At 45.8% G+C, this 21,892-nt stretch overlaps 1 long non-coding RNA gene across 1 annotated transcript in view; it reads left to right on the top strand.

Moving 5' to 3' along the window:
* Positions 1 to 21,214, top strand: part of LOC144270317 (uncharacterized) — a 78,428-nt gene extending 57,214 nt beyond the window's left edge. The window contains exons 2-3 of the long non-coding RNA XR_013347145.1: positions 4,734 to 4,790; positions 20,915 to 21,214. This is a non-coding gene — a long non-coding RNA (uncharacterized LOC144270317). The remainder of the gene's footprint in view (positions 1 to 4,733; positions 4,791 to 20,914) is intronic.
* The last annotated feature ends 678 nt before the right edge of the window (positions 21,215 to 21,892 follow it).

The raw sequence follows: 21,892 nt of genomic DNA on the forward strand, positions 1-21,892 counted from the left end.
TGCCTCAGCATCTAAAAGTGGCAGGGGAATTTAACACCATGTTGCCCAAGAAGCAGTAGTAGCTGTAAAAGCCAGGGCAGGGAAATAGAATCTCATGCCTGAGGGCATCAGCTGTCCACGCAGGATGTGTGTGAGACAGGGAGGAATTCCCTCTGCCTTCCATACAAAGCCCAGTTGGCGAGGTTCACTCTGCGGGTGGGGGCTTTGCTTTCCTCTGGAGCATTAGGTAGGAGCCATAGCAGCTGAGGCAGGCTATGGGACTGGTTGGATTATTGGTCCAGTCTGGTAGGTCTGAGCTCAGAGTTGCTCTAACAGGATTTGCAGCCTGAAAGAGTAGAGTACAATCCTTTGAGAGAGAGAGAGAGAGAGAGAGAGAACAACAAGAAGCTGAGAAGGGATTAGATTCATGCTTCACTGGCTTCTCCAAATTAAACCAACTTCTCAGTCAGTGAACTTACTTCTCCCGGAGTCCTCCTTATAGTCTAATCATGTGCTGGTAGTTTTCGTCTCCACCCCGCTGACTGGGTCAAATTCTTTCCAAATCCTTTTTTCACAAAAGTGAAAAAAACTATACAGACACCAATCCAGAGCTTCCTGGAGTCCTCTTTTACAGGCGTAACCCCAGTTGTGGAGAGATTAACTCTTACTGCAGAAATACCAGACTCTGAAAACAAGTCAAGTGGCCTGTCATTCTAGACTTGCTTGGAATATTTAGCAATGGCAATCAAGGGCTGGGAAGGGGGTCAGGTATTCCTCTCTACACTAATGACAAATTTTCCAGTACTTACAATAAAGAGGTTTTATAAGCACTTTTAAACAAAAGAGGAATGCTCCTTTCTTTGTCTAAAGCCAATATGCAGATTTCCATGGTGCAGATCAGATCAATTCAAGGGCTCTTTAGGGACAAGCAAATTCTTTAACTGGAAAAAGGTACTTCCAAGAAGGAATCTTTCTGTTCTGCTGTCCACTCTAACTTACTATTCAGCCTCACTTCCCAGAAACAGCATGAATCATAATAGTCAAACAGAGCCCATCTGCAAATATCTGGGCTTCCATAACTGATAAGGAATGTAATAGATAAAATACTTAAGAAACAGCTTCCAAAGAGAGACCTCACTTTATAAACAGTTTTCCTCAATTTTACATTTTATATTCTTTATCAACGCATCTCTTTTTTTCTTATTTCCCTTCCTGTGCATTTATTCCAACCATGATTATGACCTACTGCAACGTTAGCTGCATTAATGTAAAATATTTGCACAACTGTTGAATTATTATGTCTATTAGAGAATTGGAGCTGATTCAAATGGGTGATTTACTAGTAGTTTTACCAAGTGACCCATCGGGGGTACAGAATGGGTAAAAGAAAGTTGTTTTGGGGTTTGTTTTTGTTTTTTTGAGAGAGAAGCTAAACAGGTATGGATTGGAGCCAGCAAAATCTTTCCAATTTACCTTTTGCTAGCAGCAGCAAAAATTAACAATGAGAATCTCTTGCATTCTTATAGTTCTTTTCATACCAAGAGACCCTGAAGCACTTTAAAAAAACAAAACAAACTTCACAGACGCACAGGTGGAGAAAAGGGGACAGTTGCATATAGGAGAGTCTATGTCTATCTGGTTATTTGTATTCTTGCCGTATCTACCATGTGCTGGGCACCCACTCCTCGCCCTGAAAAGATTATAGTTGTTGAAGTCAGTAGACAAGGATTCAGCACCTCTAGAAGTCAGGGTACTTTCATTTAGGTGCTGACATGTGGATTTGGGAGCCCAACTTTAAGAACCCAGGTTTGACAATTTAGGCCTAAAAAGTTTAATTACCACATAAAGGCATATTCTAGCCTTGATCTTTGTGCAAACTTCCCACTGCTATCAGTGGGAGGGGAGTATATGGCTCTAACTTTGTAGACCAGGCCAATTAATCATAATAAAAAATGTATTCAAATAGCATTCAAAGAATGGGTTTCACACCATGATCTAATCTCTCTTTTCATAACTGTGAGGAAATATCTTGCACTCTTTTCTTCCTAGTGCAACAAGCTGTGTCCGGGTCCAAATGTGGCTGCCTTTGTGCAAGCAAACAGGTGCAAAGTACAAAAGAATTGGATATTTTGGATATTCAACCCTTCACTCCCTAACTGACACACGAGTGTGACATTCAGAGATACATATTCTACTGTCTGTGAACAAGGGCAGCATCTAGCTAGCACTACTGCCAAAGAAAAGCAGACTCCCCCCCGCATTTCCATGAATGAAATTACAGGCTCAGCTGTTTCACCATCTCTCTTGTTCCCATCCTCTCTGTTTTGCACTGAGATTATCTGATGAGGTCTGAAAGGGGTTGCCCTTGAGCTTTTGGATGTTTTGTTTCCCAGGTGTAGCTGTTTTCTAAATTGTTGTAGCTACTGTACAAAAGCATGTTGGGCTCAGCTCGTCTGATCACAGGAAGGGGCTTGTGAAACCATCTGCTGCTAACAGTCTTCTCACATGTTGCTTTTTTTGAGGGTGCTTTTATACAATGCACCCAAGAAATTTAAGAGTTTTGGCTTTACCAGGTCAGCACAATCTATTGCCTACACCACAGTTCCTCAGTTAAAAAATAGCACCAACAAAATTGCTGTAGGCGGGTATAATAATTGCTGTATATTGACATTACTGTGTATGCATGCACACACATGGATTAAAAACCCTAACACTTCATAGAACCATAGAATATCAGGGTTGGAAGGGACCTCAGGAGGTCATCTAGTCCAACCCCCTGCTCAAAGCAGGACCAAAACGAAATAAATCATCCCAGCCAGGGCTTTGTCGAGCCGGGCCTTAAAAACCTCTAAGGATGGAGATTCCACCACCTCCCTAGGTAACGCATTCCAGTGCTTCACCACCCTCCTAGTGAAATAGTGTTTCCTAATATCAAACCTAGACCTCCCCCACTGCAACTTGAGACCATTGCTCCTTGTTCTGTCATCTGCCACCACTGAGAACAGCCCAGCTCCATCCTCTTTGGAACCCCCCTTCAGGTAGTTGAAGGCTGCTATCAAATCCCCTCTCATTCATCTCTTCTGCAGACTAAACAATCCCAGTTCCCTCAGCCTCTCCTCATAAGTCATGTTCTCCAGCCCTCTAATCATTTTTGTTGCCCTCCGCTGGACTCTTTCCAGTTTTTTCACATCCTTCTTGTGGTGTGGGGCCCAAAACTGGACACAGTACTCCAGATGAGGCCTCACCAATGTTGAATAGAGGGGAATGATCACGTCCCTCGATCTCCTGGCAATGCCCCTACTTATACAACCCAAAATGCCATTGGCTTTCTTGGCAACAACAGCACACTGTTGACTCATATCCAGCTTCTCGTCCACTGTAACCCCTAGGTCCTTTTCTGCAGAACTGCTGCTGAGCCATTCGGTCCCTAGTCTGTAGCGGTGCATGGAATTCTTCCGTCCTAAGTGCAGGACTCTGCACTTGTCCTTGTTGAACCTCATCAGATTTCTTTTGGCCCATTCCTCTAATTTGTCTAGGTCCCTCTGTATCCTATCCCTACTCTCCAGTGTATCTACCATTCCTTCCAGTTTAGTGTCATCTGCAAACTTGCTGAGGGTGCAATCCACACTATCCTCCAGATCATTTATGAAGATATTGAACAAAACTGGCCCAAGGACCAACCCAGTAGATATCGGCTGCCAACTAGACATAGAGCCATTGATCACTACCCGTTGAGCCCGATGATCTAGCCAGTTTTCTATCCACCTGATAGTCCATTCATCCAGCCCATACTTCTTTAACTTGCTGGCAAGAATATTGTGGGAGACCGTGTCAAAAGCTTTGCTAAAGTCAAGGAATAACACGTCCACTGCTTTCCCCTCATCCACAGAGCCAGTTGTCTCGTCATAGAAGGCAATTAGATTAGTCAGGCATGACTTGCCCTTGGTGAATTCATGCTGACTGTTCCTGATCACTTTCCTCTCCCCTAAGTGCTTCAGAATTTATTCCTTGAGGACCTGCTCCATGATGTTTCCAGGGACTGAGGTGAGGCTGACTGGCCTGTAGTTCCCCGGATCCTCCTTCTTCCCTTTTTAAAGATGGGCACTACATTAGCCTTTTTCCAGTTGTACAAGACCTCCCCCGATCGCCAAAGGGTATGCCAAAAAGGTAACGTATAACACACAGGTGACATTCAAAAGAAAATACGTTTAAAGTAATTTTTTTTTAAAAGGGAAGATTACTGGGAATATGGGAGGGTTGACTAGGGATGGGAATGGGGTTTGAAGCAGTATCCATAGAATGGAACCTTTCTGCAGATCCTGTATTCAATGAACCTTTTTGGAAGGAAAGGAATACTTGTGGCACCTTAGAGACTAACCAAGGTGCCACAAGTACTCCTTTTCTTTTTGCGAATACAGACTAACACGGCTGTTACTCTGAAACCTGTCTTTTTGGAAGGGACACTCCTCCAAGAAAATATGGCTAATCTGGAAAAACAATGCATTGGGCACCTTCGGGAACACTTGTGCAGTAGGTCTGGTGCCATCGGGGCTGGAATGTAATAGCAGTATTTGCACTAACCGTTCATAGGACCGTTCAGCCGAATAGTCAACACACCCAAGGAAGGCAGTTATTACCCAAATATTATAGAAAGGGAAACTGAGGTGCTGACAAGCTGAGTGACTTGCTCAAGATGAGTCAGTGCATCAGGAACAGTATCCTTATTCCAAGTCTGCTTTTCTCCCGGCATACAGCAGGAAGATTTCTGGTGTCAGCAACAAACATGGTGAACTGCAGGGCCAGGCTCAGAGGTGAGTGAAGGGAAAAACTTGTGACATGGCTAACAGTAGAAAGAGAATCTTTGTGCAGGTGAGTTAATGAGCATGCAAATTAGGGAGACAGGGGATTGGAATCACAAAGAACCACATCTGTACAGGGGTGCTGAATAATCAACTTGCTTATTTTCTAGAGCAGAAGTTTTGGGGAGTGAAGAGACCCCTTTGTGGCATCAGTTCAATTAGAGCCCCCTTTCTCGTATTTATCACCTACTGTAAATCACGGCTTATATTAAGCTCACATCCGCTTGCTTAGTTCTGTTCTTCTACATCTCGCTGCCTGCTGCCCAAAGCAGACGCTGCCGTTGCCGCAGTAGCATAGTACAGAGCCGTCGGGCAGCGGGGAGCGCTAGTGCTTTGTGAAATGTTCAACCCAAGCTGCAACAGCACCTCGCAAAGAGCCCAGCTCTGCGTTCTGCCTGTGCCACGCACTTCAGGAACGATCCCTAAACATGGCCGGACGGCGACTGCATGTAGGAACCTGGCCAACCCTCCGTTACCAGGTGCGACTGCGTGTAGGAACCTGGCCAACCCTCCGTTACCAGGTGCGACTGCGTGTAGGAACCTGGCCAACCCTCCGTTACCAGGTGCGACTGCGTGTAGGAACCTGGCCAACCCTCCGTTACCAGGTGCGACTGCGTGTAGGAACCTGGCCAACCCTCCGTTACCAGGTGCGACTGCGTGTAGGAACCTGGCCAATCCTCTGTTACCAGGTGCGACTGCGTGTAGGAACCTGGCCAATCCTCCGTTACCAGGTGCGACTGCGTGTAGGAACCTGGCCCAACCCTCTGTTACCAGGTGCGACTGCGTGTAGGAACCTGGCCAACCCTCTGTTACCAGGTGCGACTGCGTGTAGGAACCTGGCCAATCCTCTGTTACCAGGTGCGACTGCGTGTAGGAACCTGGCCAACCCTCTGTTACCAGGTGCGACTGCGTGTAGGAACCTGGCCAACCCTCTGTTACCAGGTGCGACTGCGTGTAGGAACCTGGCCAATCCTCTGTTACCAGGTGCGACTGCGTGTAGGAACCTGGCCAACCCTCTGTTACCAGGTGCGACTGCGTGTAGGAACCTGGCCAATCCTCTGTTACCAGGTGCGACTGCGTGTAGGAACCTGGCCAACCCTCTGTTACCAGGTGCGACTGCGTGTAGGAACCTGGCCAACCCTCTGTTACCAGGTGCGACTGCGTGTAGGAACCTGGCCAATCCTCTGTTACCAGGTGCGACTGCGTGTAGGAACCTGGCCAATCCTCTGTTACCAGGTGCGACTGCGTGTAGGAACCTGGCCAACCCTCTGTTACCAGGTGCGACTGCGTGTAGGAACCTGGCCAGCCCTCTGTTACCAGGTGCGACTGCGTGTAGGAACCTGGCCAATCCTCTGTTACCAGGTGCGCTGCTCCTCAGCCCCAGAGCATGTGCTGCCACACCCAGCCTCGGTCAAGGAGCTTTATTTCTTTAACTGAGGTTATCAGCCCCGCAGAAAACGGTCTGAACTCCAGCCTTGTGCCCAGGGCCACCCCTCCCAGGGTTCTCCTGGCAGCTTCCCAGCCGCAGTGAGTTCTGCTCCCTCGCTAGAGCAGGAGGTGCAAGGCTGCTTGCTTGAGCCCCTGGCTCCGGAGACCCACCCCAGAAGCTAGCTCCACTCCAGTGTGGCTTTCCCTGCCCAGAGCACAGCCGGTCTTTGGCCGTCCTCCTCCACCCACCTACGAGTAGCCCAGCCCTCTTGAACTGGCTCACTGGATTGGCTTCATCTGCTCTAGTGAGGGGAGCTGGGCTTAGTCTAGCCACAGGGAGCAGTTGTTCTGCGACACCCTCCTGCTGCAGGGCCACCCGCTCCCCATCCAGCCTCTGCTGAATTAATTTGTATTGAGGAGGTGGGTTGGGGTGTAGGGTTGCCAGGCATATGGTTTTGACCAGAATGCACAGTCAAAAAGGGACCCTGGTGGCTCCACTCAGCACCGCAGTGGGGGCCCAAGGCTAAGGCAGGCTCCCTCCTGCCCTACCGCTGTGCAGCTCCTTGAAGTGGCTGCCAGGTCCTTGCAGCCCCTAGGCTCATGAGCGGCCACCAAGGCTCGGTGGACTGTTCCCTGCCTCTAGTGGCAGCTCTGCAGCTCCCATTGGCCAGGAATTGCAACCAATGGGCACGGCGGGGGCAGTGCTTGCAGCTGCACAGAGCCCCACTAGCCCATCCATGCATCTAGGGGCTGCAGAGACATGGTGGCCACTTCCTGGGAGCCGCAGTAAGCACTGCCGGGACCCCATGCCCCGAACCTCCTCCCACACCCCAAGACGCCTCCTGCACCACAAACCCCTCAACTCTGGCCCCACCCCAGAGCCCACACCCCCAGCTGGAGTCCTCACCCCTCTCTGCATTCCTGCTCCAGCCTGAAGCCCTCTCCCATACCCTGAACCCCTCATTTCTGGCCCCACCCGGAGCCTGCACCCCAGCCTAGAGACCCCTCCTGCACCCCCAGCTGGAGACCTCACCCGAATCCCCTGCTCCATCCCGGTGAAGGGGGGAGGGGGAGAGTGAACGACAGAGGAGGGGGATGGAGCGAGAGGGGGCGGGGCCTTGGAGAAGGGACTGGGCAGGGCCTCTGGGTGTTCAGTTTTGTGCGATTTGAAAGTTAGCAACCCTATTAGGGTGCTTATGGGGGGAGCAAAGAGCCAGCAGGAGGGTGTGATGGGTTTCTCCCCCACTCTGCGGTGCCACCTGATGTACTGGGGTCCCACTGTGCCTACCTGTTCCACCAGCCTGGGCTCCCTATCCTGCTGCTCCAGGCCCTCCAGCCTCCTCTAGCAAATACACAGGTAGGGTCACACCCAGCTGCAAAAAGACACAGACACTGAGGTCAGCTCTGTGTGGGACGACTCAGCTTAGGGATTGCCCAGTACTCAAGTGCACACCCCCTCTGGAGTGTAAACCCAAAATTGTATTGTCTTGCACTGCACAGAAAACTATATAGTGTAAACTCATAAAATTAGCTCCCTCCCTCGATGTGGAGAAAGATATGCACTGCTTTTTGCCCCCCTACCCCCATTATGAATTGCACAAACTAGGTCAAACAGATCAAAGTAGATTACTGAGCAAATAAAGCAAACACGCAAACTAAGCTTAATATACTAAAGAAACTGGCTACAAGTAGTAATTTCTCACCCTAAGTATTGTTTTAAGCAGGTTGCAGAGATTTTTGAAGACAAACTTATTTTGCTTGCAGCTTAGAATTCCAGGTTTTCCTTTCACAGGCCAGACACCTTCTAGCATGGGTTCAATTCTTCCCCAGTTCAGTCTTAGGTGTTTTTAGCTGCCATCTTGGGCAGCGATCTGGAGAAGAATGAACCCGGATTAACTCACTGCCCAGCCTTAAATAGGATTTACATATGGCAGGAATCCTGTGTTTCCCAGTTTGATCCCACCCCCTACTAGTGGAAAAATACCAACAGTCCAAGGTGGTGTCCAGTGCCAGGTGACATAATCACAAGACCCTGCAATGTCAAAGCACTATCCCAGGGAGCTTCTCAGGAATGTGGGAGATTAGCATCTTCAAAGACCTATTCTCCCTAAAGTTTTATTGACTAACCAGCCAGACTGATTGCATTATATTTGGTGGGTGTGCCCTACGTGCACACACTTATGCAATTGATACATAGTCAATATTCCTAACTTCAGATACAGAAGTGATACATGCATACACATAGGATAATCACATTCAGTAAATCATAACCTTTCCAGTGATATCTCACATGACCCATCTTACGTAAAACATATCTTAGTTATGCCATATTCATATTATAACTATCTCTATGAAGAATATGGGGTATAGTGTCACTTCCCCATCAGAGTTTGAGTTTTGTACTTGAAACCCAAGTAAATCCACAGCTGTCAGTTCCCTCTGGGACAAAGTGCAGAATTAGCTCTGTCAGGGAGCTGCAGTGTTTGCTCAGGGTGAGCAAAGACCATGTCCACAAGCTTCCTGCTAGTTCAACCCTAGGTGCCCTCTGGGTGGCTCTGAAACAAGAAAACTCACAGTAGGAGGAATTCATATCCACACAGAAAAGAGGAGAGAAAGTGTATGAAAAATGCTGGTATCTCCTTATCCTGTGGATGACACCACTAGTATTGCATCATAAAGCACAGTGCATGCAATCTCCACTGTGCGCCCGTACTCTAATGGTGAAGACAGAGGAGTATGAGCCTCTGGCCCATGATACCACTTTATAATAGTTATGGGGACAAATATTGGTTCCATAAGAACATAAGAACGGTCAGACTGAGTCAGACCAAAGCTCCATCTAGCCCAGTATCCTGTCTTCTGACAGGGGCCAATGCCAGGTGCCCCAGAGGAAATAAACAGAACAGGTAATCATCAAGTGATCCATCCTGTCACCCCTTCCCAGCTTCTGGCACACAGAGACTAGGGACACCATCCCTGCTCATCCTGGCTAATAGCCACTGATGGACCTATCCTCCATGAACATATCCAATTCTTTTTTGAACCCTGTTATAGTCTTGGCCTTCACAACATCCTCTGGCAAGGAGTTCCACAGGTTGACTGTGTGTTGTATGAAAAAATACTTCCTTTTGTGTGTTTTAAATCTGCTGCCTATTAATTTCATTTGGTGGGCCCTAGTTCTTGTGTTATGAGAAGGAGTAAATAACACTTCCTTATTTACTTTCTCCACACCAGTCATGACTTTATAGGTCTCAATCATATCCCCCTTAGTCATCTCTTTTCCAAGTTGAAAACTCGCAGTCTTATTAATCTCTCCTCATAAGGAAGCCATTCCACATCCCTAATCATTTTGTTATTGCCCTTTTCTGAACCTTTTCCAATTCCAATATATCTTTTTTGAGATGGGGCAATGACATCTGCATGCAGTATCCAAGATGTGGGTGTACCATGGATTTATATAGAGGCAATATGATATTTTCTGTCTCTCCCTTTCTTAATGATTCCCAACATTCTGTTAGCTTTTTTGACTGCCACTGCACATTGAGTGGATGTTTTCAGAGAACTAGCCACAATGATTCCAAAAAGAAATGGAGTACTTGTGGCACCTTAGAGACTAACCAATTTATTTGAGCATGAGCTTTCGTGAGCTATAGCTCACTTCATCAGATGCATACCGTGGAAACTGCAGCAGACTTTATATATACACAGAGAATATGAAACAATACCTCCTCCCACCCCACTGTCCTGCTGATAATAGCTTATCTAAAGTAATCGTCAGGTTAGGCCATTTCCAGTACAAATCCAGGTTTTCTCACCCTCCACCCCCCCACACAAATTCACTCTCCTGCTGGTGATAGCCCATCCAAAGTGACAACTCTTTACACAATGTGCATGATAATCAAGTTAGGCCATTTCCTGCACAAATCCAGGTTCTCTCACTCCCTCACCCCCCTCCAAAAACCCACCCCCATACACACACAGACTCACTCTCCTGCTGGTAATAGCTCATCCAAACTGACCACTCTCCAAGTTTAAATCCAAGTTAAACCAGAACATCTGGGGGGGGGGGTAGGAAAAAACAAGAGGAAATAGGCTACCTTGCATAATGACTTAGCCACTCCCAGTCTCTATTTAAGCCTAAATTAATAGTATCCAATTTGCAAATGAATTCCAATTCAGCAGTTTCTCGCTGGAGTCTGGATTTGAAGTTTTTTTGTTTTAAGAAAGCGACCTTCATGTCTGTGATTGCGTGACCAGAGAGATTGAAGTGTTCTCCGACTGGTTTATGAATGTTATAATTCTTGACATCTGATTTGTGTCCATTTATTCTTTTACGTAGAGACTGTCCAGTTTGACCAATGTACATGGCAGAGGGGCATTGCTGGCACATGATGGCATAAATCACATTGGTGGATGTGCAGGTGAACGAGCCTCTGATAGTGTGGCTGATGTTATTAGGCCCTGTGATGGTGTCCCCTGAATAGATATGTGGGCACAATTGGCAACGGGCTTTGTTGCAAGGATAAGTTCCTGGGTTAGTGGTTCTGTTGTGTGGTATGTGGTTGTTGGTGAGTATTTGCTTCAGGTTGGGTGGCTGTCTGTAGGCAAGGACTGGCCTGTCTCCCAAGATTTGTGAGAGTGTTGGGTCATCCTTTAGGATAGGTTGTAGATCCTTAATAATGCGTTGGAGGGGTTTTAGTTGGGGGCTGAATGTGACGGCTAGTGGCGTTCTGTTATTTTCTTTGTTAGGCCTGTCCTGTAGTAGGTAACTTCTGGGAATGATTCCAAAATCTCTTTCTTGAGTGGTAACAGCTAATTTAGACCCCAGCTAATTTATACCTGTAGTTGGGATTGTTTTCCAATGTGCATTACTTTACATTTATCAACATTGAATTCCATCTGCCATTTTGTTGCTCAGTCACCCAGTTTTGAGAGATCCTTTTGTAGCTCTTCGCAGTCTGCCTGGGACTTAACTATTTGAGTAGTTTTGTATCATCTGAAAATTTTGCCACCTCACTGTTTACACCTTTTTCCAGATCATTTATGAATATGTTGAATAGGACTGGGCCCGGAACAGACCCCTGAGGGACACCAATATTTACGTATCTCCATTCTGAAAACTGACCATTTATTCCTACCCTTTGTTTCCCATCTTCTAACCAGTTACCAATCCATGAGAGGACCTTCTGCTGCATTGCTGGACTTTTAGTGCCTAATAGCCTTTGGTGAGGGAACTTGTCAAAGCCTTTCTGAAAATCTAAGTACACTATAGCCACTTGTCAATATGCTTGTTGACCCCCTCCAAGAATTCTAGTAGATTGGTGAGGCATGATTTCCATTTACAAAAAACCATGTAGACTCTTCCCCAACAAATTATGTTCATCTATGTGTCTGACAATTTTGTTCTTTACTATAGTTTCAACCAGTTTGCCTGGTACTGAAGTCAGGCTTACTGGCCTCTAACTGCCAGGGTCACTTCTGTAGCCCTTTTTAAAAATTGGCGTCACATTAGCTACCCTCCAGTCATTTGGTACAGAAGCTGATTTAAATGATAGGTTACAGACTACAGTTAGTAGTCCTGCAATTTCACATTTGAGTTCCTTCAGAACTATTGGGTGAATACCATCATGTCCTGGTGACTTATTACTGTTTAGTTTATCAATTTGTTCCAAAACCTCCTCTAATGACACCTCAGTCTGGGACAGTTCCTCAGATTTGTCACCTAAAAAGAATTGCTCAGGTTTGGGAATCTCCTTCACGTCCTCAGCCATGAAGACTGATGCAAAGAATTCATTTAGTTTCTCCGCAATGGCCTTATCGTCCTTGAGTGCTCCTTTACCATCTCAATCATCCAGTGGCCTCACTGGTTATTTAACAGGCTTCCTGCATCTGACATACTTAAAAAAATTTTTACTATTACTTTTTGAGTCTCTGGCTAGCTGTTCTTCAAATTCTTTTTGGGCCTTCCTAATTATATTTTTACACTTCATTTGCCAGAGTTTATGCTCCTTTCTATTTTCCTCAATAGGATTTAACTTCCACTTTTAAAAAAGGATGCCTTTTTGCCTCTCACTGCTTCTTTTACTCTGTTGGTGGCACTTTTTTGGTTCTATTACTATGTTTTTTAATTTGGGGTATACATTTAAGCTGAGCCTCTATCATGATGTCTTTAAAAAGGCCATGCACTTTGCAGGGATCTCGCTTTTTGTGCTGTACCTTTTAATTTCTGTTTAATTAACCTCCTCATTTTTGTGTAGTTCCCCTTTCTGAAATTAAATGCTACTGTGGCGGGCTGCTGTGGTGTTTTCCTCGCCACAGGGATGTTAAATTTAATTATATTATGGTCACTATTACCAAGTGGTCCAGCTATAGTCACCTCTTGGACCCAATCCTGTGCTCCACTTTGGACTAAATCAAGAATTGTCTCTCGTCTTGTGGGTTCCAGGACTAGCCTCTCCAAGAAGCGGTCATTTAAGGTGTTATCTCTGCATCCCAGTCTGAGGTGACACGTACCCAGTCACTATGGGGATAGCTGTAATCGCCCATTATTATTGATTTTTTAATTTTAATAGCCTCTCTAATCTCCCTGAGCATTTCACAGTAACTATCAGCATCCTGGTCAGGTAGTCGGTAATATATCCCTACTGCTATATTCTTATTATTTGAGCATGGAATTACTATCCATAGAGATTTTACAGTTTTACAGTAAATCTGTAAAAAATATTTTACAGTTTGGTTTATTTAAATTTTTTTATTTCATTTGATTCTATGCTTTCTTTCACATTTAGTGTCACTCCCACCAGCACAACCTGTTCTGTCCTTCTGGTATATTTTGTACCTTGGTATTACTGTGTCCCATTGATTATCTTCATTTCACCAAGTTTCTGTGATGCCTGTTATATCAATATCCTCATTTAATATGAGGCACTCTAGTTCATCCATCTTCTTATTTAGACTTCTAGCATTTGTATATAAGCACTTTAAAAACTTGTCACTTTTTAGCTGTCTGCCATTACATGATATAATTGAATGCGACTTTTTTTCATTTGACTGTTTCTCATCAGATCCTACCTGTATTTTATCATCTTCCATCCTCTCCTCTTGACTAGGACATAGAGAATCTCCATTAGTAGATCCTCCCCAAAGGGATGTCTCTGTCCAAATCACATGCTCCTCTGCCCCTGTTGGCTTCCCCCCAGCCCTTAGTTTAAAAGCCCTTAGTTCCACTGAAGTCAACAGGAATTTTGCCATTGATTGCAATGGGAACAGGAATTATCCCATAAAAAGAGAACTTTCAGTACAAAAGATTTATCAAAATATAATAGAATTCCCATTACCTTCATCTCGTTCCCTTTTCCAACCTTTGTCCATTAACTCCCAAGGCTGAAATTGTATCTTAAGACATTGCTTTTTCATAAGCAGCTTTAAGCACCGGCATATTTCAAAGAGTTTCTGAGGAGGTGCTACATCAGGAAATGAAATATGTGATACAGTGGACACAGCTGGATAAAGGTCATAGCAAAACCATCCAAAAATCAGCGTTTCAGCCGGTGAACCTCCCTTTCCACATGTTTGGTCTGGTGGATATGAATTTTTGCACTGGGTACCTATGTCAACCCTTTTTTGGAATCAGACATAACTAACAGAGTGTGCATAAAGATGGCAGTTATATGCCATATATTATATATTGGAGATACAAGAATATGGACTGCATACATAGGGAGTATCTTATCTAATCAGGATTTGAACTGCCTTATGCCTATGCCTAGTTACTTTGCTGTGCACAGATTAACCTGTTGCTAACACATACTGCAGTTATTGCTGTATTCACCCCCAAAGAGGCACAATGAGATGGCAAATTATTATTTATTTTCTGTTATATAATACCTTCATCTGAGGATCTCAAAGCACTCTGCAAAGATTAATTTAGCCTCAAAGCAATCCCTCTGAAGTTATTCGGTTATAAATGGAGGCAAAGCAAGATTAAGGGACCTGCACAGGACACATGATAGAGCTGGGACTAGCCTTTAAAGGGGGGGGTAAAGTCCAGTGAGGTAAAGGGTGAATGACTGCAGATGCCAATGAGACCAGAAGTTGAAAAGGCTGAATGCATACTTATAAGTGTCACAAAAAGAGAGGGATTAATGTCCCTTTTGAAAGAACCATTCAAAGACAATAGAAATTTGCTGGTTTAAGAAGGAAACAGTTCTGCCTCAGAAAGACACAAGCAGCTATTATGCTGTTTGAACAGGATTCTTTAACGTTCCAGTGTCTGCAAACCACAACTTGAAAATCCTCCCTGCCACATAACATGCCAGACCACAATTGCATGAAACAAAAAAGTCCTGTTAGAAATTTCCAGAGCTGTCTGAAAACCGTGGAAAGTTTTGCGTCACATTGCAAAGGCTTTTCCTCTGGAAAAAATATTTTGCAACTTTCTATTAATATTGTTCTTTACTGTCAGTTGATGCTGGGGCTTTAAACTATTCTGGTTTCTGAGGGTTTTTCATGTTGCTTGGTAAGAACTTTGAATGCAACTTTATTTTGTAGCATTTCTCCTTTTCCATTAAGCTGACTCCTTTGTGTCTCCCCCATCGACTCTTCAGCACAAGTCAGACACTGAAGAGGATAGGAACTGAGATGCATGGAAACAGTGAGGTCACAGGCATGAGGAACTGAATGGCACAGCTGCACAGTCACCTAGGTCCCTGCAGCAATCAGTTGATGGCCTGAGGAGTTAACAATAAAAAGAACATTTTTTTTCTTATGTGAAGAACATTCCCACAAAAATCTCTGGGGCCTCACCAGCCTGTGATTCTTTATTTCAGTTTTCTGTCATGAAAATTATTGTGCAGCATAAAGGAAAAACAAAGATATGGTTTTCAGTGTTCTCCAGTGCTTTGAAGTCTCTGGCAGCTTACCACGATATCAAACATAAAAGACTGTGGCCCAAATAAATAAATGCCTTTGGGAGCGAGCAAAACCTCCTGCTTAATACAATACATATCTGCCCTGATACGAAACAGAATTGCAAAAAGTTTAAAAGGGGAAAAAAATTCTCCCTGCATCCTCACTATTGTTAAAGCAATGCACTTCTCTAGCTCAAACAGGAATTAAATCAACTTGATGAGCAGGGTGAGTGAGACAGAGAGCAAGGAGAAGGAGAAGGTCACAATCACAAGGGGAAGGGTGGTGGGCAAGGGAAGAGCAGAGTGGACTGAAGAGTGACCAACACAGTGAAGTAATGACACAAGGAAGTGTGAGTAGAGCTAAAAGCTGCTCAGCAGGCAATCCCAGTATCATCTGCTCAAAGAGCTCGTGGGGATCTCAGGTGCTACAGGCCCACTAAAGCTCTTACTCAGACAATACTCCCACTGGAGTTAGTGAGAGCCGCCCCTGCCTGCAGGCCTGGGGCCTAATATATGAGTGAAATAGAAGAATGGGGTGTGGAGGGGCACAGGGGGAAAGAACAAAAAGACTCAGTCACAATGGACATCACAATGGACATTTCCTCTTGTTTTTTCCTACCCCCCCCCCCCCCCCCCCGATGTTCTGGTTTAACTTGGATTTAAACTTGGAGAGTGGTCAGTTTGGATGAGCTATTACCAGCAGGAGAGTGAGTTTGTGTGTGTATGGGGGTGGGTTTTTGGAGGGGGGTGAGGGAGTGAGAGAACCTGGATTTGTGCAGGAAATGGCCTAACTTCATTATCATGCACATTGTGTAAAGAGTTGTCACTTTGGATGGGCTATCACCAGCAGGAGAGTGAATTTGTGTGGGGGGGTGGAGGGTGAGAAAACCTGGATTTGTGCTGGAAATGGCTTTTAGATAAGCTATTACCAGCAGGACAGTGGGGTGGGAGGAGATATTGTTTCATATTCTCTGTGTATATATAAAGTCTGCTGCAGTTTCCACGGTATGCATCTGATGAAGTGAGCTGTAGCTCACGAAAGCTCATGCTCAAATAAATTGGTTAGTCTCTAAGGTGCCACAAGTACTCCTTTTCTTAATGGACATCAGTAGGGTCCCCAAAAATCTAACATGTTGCTGCCTGAAAGGTCCGTGAAGGCTCCTAAAATTTCCCTCTCAAGGGGAAAAATCTTTATGAATCCCAATTCTGAGATTATGCTGCCATCTGAGGGCAGGACCCAGGGCTGGTGGGTAGGAGGGTGCAGGTGAAAAGAGTGCTAAGCTCCTGCCCAGGGGACTGCTGTTGAGCCTGCAAGTCCAGGACGTGAACAGGCTGGAAATCACTTCCTCCCCACCCCCTGCCACTCCAGAGCTTAGCAGAGGGGCGGAGAGGCTTTCCCATGCCAGCGCTGTGCAGGGCTTTGGCACATGTAGGGCTTGGTTCTTCCTGGCCAGCGCCCCAAGCCAGAGGGTCTTGGGCTTTCCCGGGGCACCAGCCTAGCCAGACTCAAGGGGGGAAGGAAGGAGCCTGCTGGCCAGGCTATTGGTGAGCTGAGCGCTCCCACCAGGGGCTGGTTTGCCACACAGCACTGGGAGTGGGACGCACCCTGCCGGGGGGGATATGCAGGAACAGCGGGGCTGGAGTGGGGGTGAAGAGGCAAAGCAGGGAGAGGACAGTGAGAGGGGGAGCACATAATGGGCCGATGGGTGGGCAGCAGAGGCGACACATAACTGGCCACCACCTGGTGCCTGCCAGCACTCACCAGCCACTGCAGCTCACAGCCAGTGCCCCCTGGAAACAGGACCGGGGGAAAGACCCTGCTGGCCAGGAACCGGCACACAGCGGGGGCTACGCTGATGAACCAGCAGGGGGAGCGGCCAGCCCGGCACGCTGCATCTTTGCCTCCCCACCAACCTTGAACACCCACCCCCATCGTCAGCCACTGGACCCCCATAAGAACATAAGAACGGCTATACTGGGTCAGACCAAAGGTCCATCCAGCCCGGTGTCCTGTCTGCCAACAGTGGCCAAACTCAGGTGCCCCAGAGGGAGTGAACCTAACAGGTAATAATCTAGTGATCTCTCTCCTGCCATCCATCTCCACCCTCGGACAAACAGAGGCTAGGGACACCATCCCCCTTGCCCCCCTTCCCCACTCATCGCTGGTGGGTGGGTGGCTGGTAAGCAGGGATCTGGCCAGCAGCAGGATCTGCCAATACTGATGGGGAGAGAGACAGAAAATACAGGACAATTTGCCCGTTTTAAGAAAAAGTCAGGACACCTGCAGAAGGGCTTAAATATGGGACTGTCCCTTTAAAAATTGGACGTCTGGTTCCCCTAGCCATGGGGGGGGTGGGGGGGGCAGGGAGCTCCACACACTGCCCCTGCCTTCAGGCACCGCCCCCGCAGCTCCCATTGGCCTCAGTGCCCGGCCAATGGGAGCTGCAGAGTTGGTGCTTGGGGTAAGGCCAGTGTGCCAGCTGCTTCCAGAAGCCCTGCGGGGCCAGAGCAGGCAGGAAGCCTGTCTTACTCCTGCTGCATTGCTGGACTTTTAGTGCCTAAAATCTCCTGGTAGGGCTTCAGTAGCCTACGGAAGATAGAGCCTGATTCCGTGAGACTCCCAGCAAAAGCAGGAAGATTGGAAACCCTACAAGCAGCTCAAATTTCAATGGAGGCAATTAGCCTGTTTACTAGCAAAAAGCACCATGAGCCCGCCACTGAGTATCCACCACCACAAAGCAGGCAATTGAGTTCCTGCCACAGCCAATACGTCTTCCCACAACGGGGCAACAACAGAAATGGGGAAGGGTGGAGCGCACTGGGAGGGGCAGAGCTGGGAAGGTGGAGTGGGCAGGCATCTGCAAACGTTGCCATCTCACGGTTTACCCCCTTTTCGAGATCATTAATGATTATGTTGAACAGCACAGCTCCCAGTACCTACTTTTATTCCTGTGTTCCCTTGTTTATCATTGTTCTACCAAGTTTCTGTGATACCTATGACATCAGTAAACTCGTTTAATACCACCCACTCAAGTTCATCCCTCTTACTATTTAGACATCTCGTATATTTATACAAACACTTGTAAAATTTGTCAATATGTGCCATCATGTGATGCAAATGAATGGGTTTATTTTTCATTGGCCTGTCTCTCTACATATCCTACCAGTACTTTATCAACTTCTTTACTCTCCTCTTTACTAGGATTCAGAGTGTCTCCTGTAATAAATCCTACCCTAAGGGAGGTCTCAAACCACCTGCTCCTCTGCACTTTTTGGCTTTCCCCCAGCCCTTCGTTTAAAAACTGCTCTACGACCTTTTTATTTTACATGTCAGCAATCTGGTTCCATTTTGGTTAAGGTGGAGCCCATCCTTCCTGTATAGGCTCCCCCTTTCCCAAATGTTTCACCAGGTCCTAATAAACCTAAATCCCTCCTCCCAACACCATCAACTCATGCACGCACTGAGGCACTGCAGTTCTGCCTGTCTAACTGGCCCTGTGCATGGAACTGGAAGCTTTTCAGAGAATGCTACCATGGAGGTCCTGGACTTTAATCTCTTATCTAGCAGCCCAAATTTGGCCTCTAGACCTCTCTCCTACCTTTCCCTATGTGACTGGTACGTACAAATCTCACAGCCACCAGATCCTTCCCAGCACTGCACATAAGTCTGTCTAGATGTATTGAAAGGTCCGCAACCTTCACACCTGGCAGGCAATTCATCACACAGTTCTCTGAGTCATTATTAACCCAGATATTTATATTTCTAATAACTGAATCCCCCATTACTAGTCTCCTTCCTAATAATTGGGGTTCCTGCTCCTGGAGGGGTATCCTCAGTGTAAGAGGATATGACATCATCTGGAAGGATGTTCCCAATTATGGGATTGATTCCCTCTGCTCCTCCCCAACAGCACAGAGGCTGTCAGATGAGGGGAGGGCCCCACTCTTCTGTGTCCTGGGAAGTCTGGTCTATGTACCTCCCTGCCTCCCTTAAGGCCTCCAGTTCAGCCCCTCTGGTTTGCAGAGCCTGTACTCTGTCTCTGAGGGCCATGAGCTGCTTGCCTGAAATGCGCACACCTGGCACCTGCCCACATGGCAGGGAATCATACAGCTGCATTCAGCACAATAAACTGGGTAGTCCTCAGTGTGCTGCTGGATTTCTGCCAGCGTCACTTGTACTCCTTCAGGGTTTTTTGTTTGGGTGTTATTGGGTGTGGGGGATATTGGCCTAAGTTTAGAGACTGTTTATTGGGTGTATCTGGCTCTCATGCTCCCCTCTAAACTCCCTCACCAAACTCCCCTGGTCACTAGCTCCCGGGTCACTTGGCAGCTGGCTTTTTAAACCCTTGTTCTCCCTCAGTTAGTCCCACCCCTTTGTCAAGGGATCAGGGATCAAAGGATGGCAGGCTACAGCCTTGTTGGGAAGCGCTCAGCCTTGCCTACCAGGCCACTCGCCTCTGCACATGGCTCCCCAAACACTGTACTCCTTAGGTAATGGATGTTTCTCACCCTGAGCAGGGAGTAGGTACTGGAAGTACATATGGAACTAAGAAAGGGGATATAGGTGTACAAATACAAACAGAGTAGCAAAAATTATAGGAGTTTTGTTTTGCCGACAAAGAGAAAGCTGCTAAGGATGCTCCCTGAAATGAAGGGCTCTGATCGTTGGCTTTATTTACACAGGCTCAGTCTGCTGCAATGTATGTTTATAACAGGAATGAATTTTAACCACTGGACCAAATTTAGCCCTAGGATAAACATGTGCACCTCCTTTGGCCTTAATGGAGCTGCATCCACTTACCACAGGGGTGAATTTGGCCTGTTATATGTCAGTTTTATGGGCCTTTTATAAAAATAGCTTATAATTATCCCAGCATGTTGATTTTATTTTATTTACCATATGTATTTATCCCATACAACATGACAGTACTGAAAGAATAATTATGCAGTGCACTGCATTATGCAGCACATTGCTGCGAAACATCCACACTGCTCAGATTTTGTGAAGCATAAAACTTTCCCAGTTTTTATTATTACGGAATAATGCTTTGCACCTATGCATTATGTATCATTGGAATGTCTTGCAGCTTTTGTACACTTTGATTAATGGAGACTTACATCACCCCTGGGAAACTGAAGCACAAAAAGAGGTTAGGCATTCCTTACCAACGCCAAAGTCATACAGTAAGTCAAAAGTAACTAGGAAAAGAACCCAGGGGTCCTGATTCATAGGCCTTGTCAACATGAGAAATCTGTTGGAAACCAATTTAGTTAAATCAGGGGTTTCCTTTGTGTGGACTGTTGTAATAATCAGGTCTACAATTTTACCCTAATTGTCAACTCAACTGTGAAAAGTGAGTAAGTCCATACGAAGTCAAAATAACCAATAACAACAAATGTTGATGGGAAAAGGTACAAAAGGGAGAGAGAAAGACTGATGTAGCCCAAACAAAAAGGCCTACTGATATAACTCAAGGACCGTATTAAGATTATGCCTGGTAAATAAGAATAGTGTGAAACCGAAAATCAATGAACCAAAACTGGTGTCAGAAACTTGGCCTATAGTGCAGGGATGGACAAAATAGACAAAATAGTGCAGGGATGGACTATTCCACCCATCAGTCACTTTTGGGGTCCTTCTAGAAAGACACTTTAGAGAAAAATCTGGGAGTGAGATTTGCTATCATGTCTGCCACTCCATCTCCTGGGATCCCAAACCTTCTTCTTTCTAATCCTCAGAGATGTCCTGACCAAACTGGGCCAGAGAGAGAGGGACCCACACGACATCGTCCCTGACTGACTCCAACTAGCTCTGGTTGAATCCCAAACACCACCTGGGACGAAACAGGACTGGCCTTTGACAACAGCAGCTCCAGCCCGCAGCAGGTAACCTCTTTTCCGCCAAAGGACAGTTCTTACTGTCTTTGATATCATCTAAGAGACTATCAAACAAAGACTTTTCCTTCTAAAAACTCTCTCCAGCGAAAGGGAACAAGGGATGCAGTTAAAATGAAACCCTTACTTAATACTTTACATTTCAAATGCTTTAACTGTTTTTCCATCTTTGCTGTATCTTTAATAAAAGGTTCAAAAGATTTTTAATGGAGTGTTTGTACCACGGTACTAAGCAGGCTGAGGTCTCTGTATGCCAAACCCCAAACTTTGACTAACACAGTTTAATGTTGGACAGTGACAGGTTATGTTAACTCCTTTGGCCCATTTATTCCATCTACATTAATACAACAGATTTGTATATAATTTGTATATAATTTGTAATATAAGGCACTCTTACACCACAATACAATACAATTATTGTGGTCTAAGAGTGCCTTATATTGACATAGCTTACATTGGTAAGGAATGCATTTACGCTGAAGGCACTCAAACTGGAATGAGCGCACCCATCCCATGTGGCTGTATTAATTTAGTTAAGTTGGTACAATGGTCTTGTTGGTACAATGGTCTTGAAAAGAAAGGCATAGTACAATACACTGACCACCATTAAATGCAGGGTACTTACTACCTATAAAAGTGCTCTAATATGAAAATTCTGCTACCCACTCGTGTCTACACATAACTTCTACGTGATAAAGGTCTAATAGCATATTCTATTAATACTTCAGAGTTGCAGCCTCCCATTTATTAAGGGTGAAGGGCCTAATTCTTGTCTCACTTACATTGCTTGTAAATCCAGAATAGCTTCACTGGAGTCATCAG

Source organism: Eretmochelys imbricata, chromosome 9, assembly GCF_965152235.1.
Source record: "Eretmochelys imbricata isolate rEreImb1 chromosome 9, rEreImb1.hap1, whole genome shotgun sequence".
In the NCBI taxonomy this organism is placed as follows: Eukaryota; Metazoa; Chordata; order Testudines; family Cheloniidae; genus Eretmochelys; species Eretmochelys imbricata.